Here is a 7,500-nt window from a genome sequence, read left to right on the forward strand (position 1 = left end):
GACGGCGCTGGAGGGAGGGGACACACGCGCGGGCGCCGGGGCGCCTCGCTCCACGCGGCTTCGGGCCGGCCGGGGCTGACCCGCCCCCGAGGCCGGCCCGGGCTGCGGATCGCGGGCGATCGCAGCCGGCAGGCACGCGCCCACCACCCAACGGAAGGGAAGGGGCGGGGGGGGAGACGACCGAGCGCTCGCTCTTCCCCCCCCCTCCCCACTGCCGCGGGAGCACCGGACGTGCTAGAGGAGACAGCGACCCGCCGAGGCGGGCGCGACCCCGCGGACCGAGGCCCCTGCCGGGGCGGCTCGCTCTGCAGCAGGCGGAAGGGCGGCACGGAGAGCCCTACACGGCGGCGGCGCCAGCGCCGGAGGGGGACGCCCCCCTGCCGCCCGCGGCACGCCTCCAGGCCCGCCCGGGCAGACGCGGCCCGGACACGCTTTTCTTCCCTCGCTTTGGCCCGGTTTCTTTCGCGGCTCGACCGCCCTCGCCGCCCAGCGCTGCTTGCGGCCGGCACCCACGGGCACCCGGACCGAGGTCGGCACCGGCGCCTCGGCGTGGTTTAGGACACCTGGTGGCTCGCGGGGCCACGCGGCTGTCACACAGCCTGGTTCGGTAAGGAAGGCCCAGGAAACCCCCCCCCGCGCCGAGCGGCAGCAGGACAGGGTGAGGTGACACGGGGGAGGCACGCGCCTCGCCGCCGTCGCCACGGCCCCCTTCTCGCTCGGGGGGGGGGAAGAGACTAGGACGATACCTCGCTCACAGCGGGGAAGCGAATTGGAAAGGAGACCGCCCTGCCTGAACACCGGACGCCACCGCGGCTCCCTATTACGGGGAGTACAGCAGAGCCGGCCCGCCGGGGGCCCTTTCCGACGCGACCCCAAGTGCCTCATCGATCAGCGAAGGCCACAACGGCCACGGGTCCTGGGACAGCGACAGCCACCGCGCGCCTGCCCTCGGCCACCCGCAAGCGGGCGGGCGGACGACGCGGGGCTCTGCGTGCGAGCGAGCAGGGGCGACATCCGTGACAGGTGCTCCGGCGGCTTCAACACCGGCAGAGCCGGCTCGCCGCGAAGCCTGTCCGACGTGCCCGAGGCCAGCCTCAGTAGGCTACGCCTCCGTACCGGTACCAGTCGAGGGGGTGGGGGACCGGGTGCGCGGGATGTGCCCCGCCACCGCCGCCACCCACCCGCCACGCACAAGGATTCCCTTCAGCCGACTCGGCTGGACCGGGGTAAAGCCGCGACAGGCTCGACTCCGCCGGTCTTCCAGCGTTCAAGTGCCGGCGGCCGCCGCCGGCCACCGGCCTTTGCCCAACAAACGCAGGGAACAGGTTACCCCGGAGGGAAAAAGCCAGGTGTGGAACAGCTCAGGCGGGGGGCCGGGGGAAAGCCGCTGAAGGCTCAGGACACCCCGCCGGCCATCTGCATCCGGCTGCCGGACACCACCACCGGCCAAAAACAAAAAAACGTGCTGTACCCGCATCGCGGGCTCCGGCTTAGGGCCAGAGAGCAAAGGAACCGAGGCGCCGACCAACCTCGCTCACAGCACCGTGCAGACCTCCCCTTCACTGAGCCCGGCTGGTACAAACCAGGGACGCCAGGAGCAGACCGGACACCGCAGGCCGCCCCACGTATGGCATCTGCACCAGGAAAAAAAGAAAGCGGAAAAGAGGACCGAGGCGCCGCCGCCTCGCCTTACCATCATCCGGCTTCTCAGGGGACCAGAGTGGTGGGGGGGGGTAGCCGCTGAAGGCTCGAGACACCCCACCACGGCCATCTGCACCCGGCTGCCAGCCAACACCGGCGGCCAAAAACGTACCGTGCTGTGCCCATGTCACGGGCTCCGGCTTAGGGCCGAGAGAGCAAAGGACCCGAGGAGTCGACTAGCCTTCGCTCACAGCACCGTGCAGACCTCCCTTCACCGAGCCCGGCCGGTAGAAACCAGGGACGCCGAGAGCCGGCCGGACACCACAGGCCGCCCCGCACGTATGGCATACGATACCGGCAACGAAAGGAGTAAACCAAGAACCAGGGAGGCGCCGCCGCCTCTCGCCTTACCATCGTCGGGCTCTCGGGGGGCCGGGGGGGGGGGGCCACCCACCGGTGGCTCGAGACACACCCCCCCCGGGCCGTCTGCATCCAAGCTGCCGGCCACCGCGACCAGCCAAAACCGTGGCGTGCCCATGCCACGGGCTCCGGCTTAAGGCCGGCAAACAAAGGGAGCAGGTGCCGCCGCCGCCACCTCTCGTCCCATCCCCAAGGCCCCCTCAAGGAGCTGGGCAACAGCCCCCGACGGGCTGGAACCGTACGGAGCACCGCTGTGTCAACACACATACCGGCGCTCCCCCCCTCCGCCATCATCGGGCTCTCGGGGGACCGGGGGGGGGACGGGGGTAACCACCCACGGTAGTCTCACAGATCGGCTCCCCCCCCCAGTATCCAGCGTTCAAGTGCCGCCAGCCGCCTCCGGCCACCGGTCTTCGGCCTCTCCCGTGCACCTCTGCCCGTCCTTTTCTCACCACTCGGCAGCGACCGCCCCAACGCCGCCCGGCTTCGTGCCGTTCGGCATCTCTCTGGGTGCTCTCGGTTCCGTGCACGCTCGCCTGACAGAGCACCGGCTTGAGAACCGTGCCCAATTCCCCGGGGGAAACCACCGTCTGCGGCCGCCCAGCATTCCACTTGGCCGGCTAAGCCGCGTGCCCTCGCTCGGTGGCGCTTGTCTGGAGCAGAGACGCCTCGTGCCCCTATATAAGGAGAATATGGGTCCGCGCCGGAAAGGGGCGCTTAAAGGCAGTGTCTGCCTGCCAGCGGGGGAGGCGCTGCAGAGACGCCGACTCTTACGATGACCTAACTGGAGGCAGCGCGAAACAGCGACCCCTTGGAGGAACTGCCGGAGCCAACAGGTCTGCCCGCGCTCTAAGTCCCGACGGAGCCGGGTAGACCTGGCAGCCCTTTCGACGGACGCTGAGCCGGCCGCCGGCAACGTGGAGCCGGGTACACCTAGCGGCCACCGCCGGTCGCCTCGGAGGTGGGTAGACCTGACGGCCGCCTCACGCCCCGGAGGCGGGTAGACCTGACGGCCGCCTCACGCCCCGGAGGCGGGTAGACCTGACGGCCGCCACACGCCGCGGAGGCGGGTAGACCTGACGGCCGCCACACGCCCCGGAGGCGGGTAGACCTGACGGCCGCCTCACGCCGCGGAAGCGGGTAGACCTGACGGCCGCCTCACGCCCCGGAGGCGGGTAGACCTGACGGCCGCCTCACGCCCCGGAGGCGGGTAGACCTGACGGCCGCCTCACGCCCCGGAGGCGGGTAGACCTGACGGCCGCCTCACGCCCCGGAGGCGGGTAGACCTGACGGCCGCCTCACGCCCCGGAGGCGGGTAGACCTGACGGCCGCCTCACGCCCCGGAGGCGGGTAGACCTGACGGCCGCCTCACGCCCCGGAGGCGGGTAGACCTGACGGCCGCCTCACGCCCCGGAAGCGGGTAGACCTGACGGCCGCCTCACGCCCCGGAGGCGGGTAGACCTGACGGCCGCCTCACGCCCCGGAGGCGGGTAGACCTGACGGCCGCCACACGCCCCGGAGGCGGGTAGACCTGACGGCCGCGTCGCGCCCCGGAGGCGGGTAGACCTGACGGCCGCCTCACGCCCCGGAGGCGGGTAGACCTGACGGCCGCCACACGCCCCGGAGGCGGGTAGACCTGACGGCCGCCTCACGCCCCGGAGGCGGGTAGACCTGACGGCCGCCTCACGCCCCGGAGGCGGGTAGACCTGACGGCCGCCTCACGCCCCGGAGGCGGGTAGACCTGACGGCCGCCTCACGCCCCGGAGGCGGGTAGACCTGACGGCCGCCTCACGCCCCGGAGGCGGGTAGACCTGACGGCCGCCTCACGCCCCGGAGGCGGGTAGACCTGACGGCCGCCTCACGCCCCGGAGGCGGGTAGACCTGACGGCCGCCACACGCCCCGGAGGCGGGTAGACCTGACGGCCGCCACACGCCGCGGAGGCGGGTAGACCTGACGGCCGCCTCACGCCGCGGAGGCGGGTAGACCTGACGGCCGCCTCACGCCCCGGAGGCGGGCAGACCTGTCGGCCGCTTCACGCCCCGGAGGCGGGTAGACCTGGCGGCCGCGTCGTGCGAGACATTTTTGTTTCGATAGATGCCAATGAAATCCGAAAAAAAATAAATGAAAAGGGAAATTTTTTTTCTTAACGCACCCCCGCACCCCCGCGCCCCGCCGCGCTCTCATGTGCACGCAGCACCAGCCCCCCCACCCCCCCGCCCCGACCCGTTGGCTGCCATGCAGTCGCTGGCATCATTCGCTGCCCGCCCCCTCGGCCGCCAGTCAGCCCCTCTGCGCCGCGCCACTCCGCGCCGCACGGCGCCGCCCGCCACTCCCCCCCCCGCTTCCCGCGGCTGCCAGGGGACCCGGCAGAAGCGGCGACGTTCCCCGCACCTCACCCCCAACGGAGACGCCCGTCTCGCTGGAGCGAGTTCGCATCGGGAACCGGGCGCTTTTCGCCGGGTCGGGGTCCCGGCGCTGCCGGGCGGTCCTCGGCTTCAGCTGTTGGTTTCGCAGCGTGGGTTTAGCTTTAGTCTCGGGGGAGGGGGGGTGTGGGGGGGGGTGCGTGTGTGTGTTTTTATTTTGTTTCTTTCCCCCCGCCTTTCGCTGTGCCGCAGAGGCGTGGGCACCGGGCGCCCTTCACCGGGTCCGGGTCCGGGTCCGGGTCCGGGTCCGGGTCCGGGTCCCGGCGTTGCCAGGCGCTCGCTGGCATTCGCGTTTAGGTTTTTTTCGACGGGGTTGGGGTGGGGGGGTGGGAAGGGGGCTCCCGGGCTTTATGTGTGGGAATGGGGGGTGTGTGCGCGTGTGTGTGTGTGTGTGTGTGTGTGTTGTTCGGATTGTTGTTTTGTTGTTTGTTCCCCCCCCCCCCCCCCCCCCCCCCGCCGCGACACACACGCGCTCGGACACACACGCAGAGACACAGAGAGAGAGAGAGAGAGAGAGAGCGCGCGCGCGCGAGAGAGAGACACAGGCGCGCGCACACACACACACACACGCACACACAGACACAGACACACGCACGCGCACACACACAGACACCCCCAGCCCCCCACCCCCCCCAGCCCCCCGACCCCCACCGTCGCCCGCGCGCCCGAAGAGCCGTTGGTCCCCGCCCCACCGCTGCAACTCCGGAGCTGCAGGGCGGTGGGTGCGGCCGCCAACCGACCGCAGCCTCCTCGGCGCCGCGGAGCACTACGGCTGGGGGGTGGGGGATCGGGGGCGGTTTCTGTTACACCACCACCACCACCACCACCCGCCCTCGCTGCTCTCCCTCCCACCCCTTCGGCGTTCGTTTGGCTTTCAACCCGCGGCGGGAACGGAGCAGGCGGGCAGGAGGGCGGGCGGCCGAGCGACCGACTGAGGAAGGCGGGGAGCCGGGCCGCGGGCACGGCGCGGCAGGGACTCGGCAGCTGCGGGGGCTCAGCGTCCAAAACACGCGCCACCCATCATCGCCGCCGCCGGCGGGAGGCCCCTCCGGGCCCCCCGGCACGGAGGCGGCGGCGGCGACGCCGCTGGGTCCTAAGGTCTCCCGCCTTCCTTCTCTGGAGCGGCCAATGTGCTGCTGCTGGTGGAAAGCGGGCCGGAGGTAGGGGGCGGCCGGTCTCCTCGCGAACCCCGGGGGTGGCAGGGGGCGGCCGGTGTCACGGTGGACCTGGTGGCGGGAGGGGTGGGGGTTGGGGGGGGGTCGGCAGGGGGGTCGACAGAGCTCGTTGCGGCGGTGGGGGGGCGGGGGGGGGGGGGGGTGGTGGGGGGGTGGTGTTGGTGGGGAGCGGTTTCTGTTGTTACACACACACCCCCGCCCCGTCGCTGCTCTCCCTCCCACCCCTTCGGCGTTCGTTTGGCTTTCAACCCGGGGCGGGAACGGAGCAGGCGGGCAGGAGGGCGGGCGGCCGAGCGACCGACTGAGGAAGGCGGGGAGCCGGGCCGCGGGCACGGCGCGGCAGGGACTCGGCAGCTGCGGGGGCTCAGCGTCCAAAACACGCGCCACCCATCATCGCCGCCGCCGGCGGGAGGCCCCTCCGGGCCCCCCGGCACGGAGGCGGCGGCGGCGACGCCGCTGGGTCCTAAGGTCTCCCGCCTTCCTTCCCTGGAGCGGCCAATGTGCTGCTGCTGGTGGAAAGCGGGCCGGAGGTAGGGGGCGGCCGGTCTCCTCGCGAACCCCGGGGGTGGCGGGGGCGGGGGGTGGGGGGGTGGGATGGGGCGGGGGGTGGCGGGGGGGGGGTGGGTGGGCTGGGGGGTGGGGGGGGCGGCCGGTGTCACGGTGAACCTGGTGGCGGGAGGGTTGGGGGGGGGGGGGGGGGGGGCGGGCTCGTCGCGGGCCAAGCGGCGGTGTTGGGGGGGCGCCGCCGGTCTCACGGAGAAGCACGTGGCGGGTGGGGCGGCTTTGGCGGGATGGGGGGGCGGCCGTATACGCGTGCGCGCGCGGGCAGCCCCAGGCAGACGGCTTCGGGCCGGGCAGCTTGTGGGGGTGCGGGGCAGGCGGGCGCACGTGCGTGGGCAGAGCGTGAGCTCCTGAACCGTTTCTGAATCGATGCCCTAGCGCTGGTCAGGCTTCCGCTTGACCTCTCCGTTCGTGATTCTCGTCGCGTGTTTTCAGGTCCGCGTTCGATCCCGTCTCAGCCGAACTCTTCCCTGCCGGTTCCGACCCTCGCGTCCGTACGCTAGCCGGCAGCTGCGCTGGCCCCGTCGCCTCCCCAGTTGAAGGTGAGATCACGAGGGGCGCTGCATAAGCCAGGCCTCGCCTCGCCGCTGGCCTGCCTACCGGCTCGAAAGCTGCAGGAGACCCCCTCGCGTGAGAGCCCACCAGCCACGGCCCGGCCCAGGCCCATCACGTCCTAGTCCAGGCGTGACTTCGCCGCGAGAGGCTCAGGCCACGGCCTGCTCCCTGCCTTGGAGCTACGCGGGTGCCCGTGTCATCCCGAGCCGCCGCCTGCTTCAAGCCAGGGCCCGCTCGGGCACGGCGTGACGTCACAGGCAGCTCGGGAGCCCGGGCCCGGAAGCGCCCTGTTACCCCTCCTCGGCTACTTGTGACGTCACAAGGGGCAGGCGGCGGGGAGCGCGGGGGCTGCCGGGAGGGGGTGGCGGGAATGCCGGACAGAGACCCGGCCGTGCTGGGACCCCACGCGGACGCAGACACCGGTCGATGCCAGCGGTCGCACGGCGGCCAGCGGGTCCGGGCAGGGCAGCGGCGTGAGCACCGCAGGGGGAGGCGGCTGTAGAAAAAAAAAAAACAACTAATTTTTCCTTTTCATCTCTCTTTTCCCGTTTCTGTGGTGGCTGCGATCGCAACCCAGAAAAGACGACGACGGCACGGGGCGGGAGGTTGCAGCTTCATGCCTTGTATTACAGGCGCTGCAATCTCGGACGAGCGGAGGGTAAAAAACCGAAATGACACGCTCCTCTCACCCCCACCGCCGCCAACCGGCAGCCCTGCACCTCGC

Source organism: Athene noctua, unplaced genomic scaffold (genome assembly GCF_965140245.1).
Source record: "Athene noctua unplaced genomic scaffold, bAthNoc1.hap1.1 HAP1_HAP1_scaffold_122, whole genome shotgun sequence".
NCBI classification, from domain to species: Eukaryota; Metazoa; Chordata; class Aves; order Strigiformes; family Strigidae; genus Athene; species Athene noctua.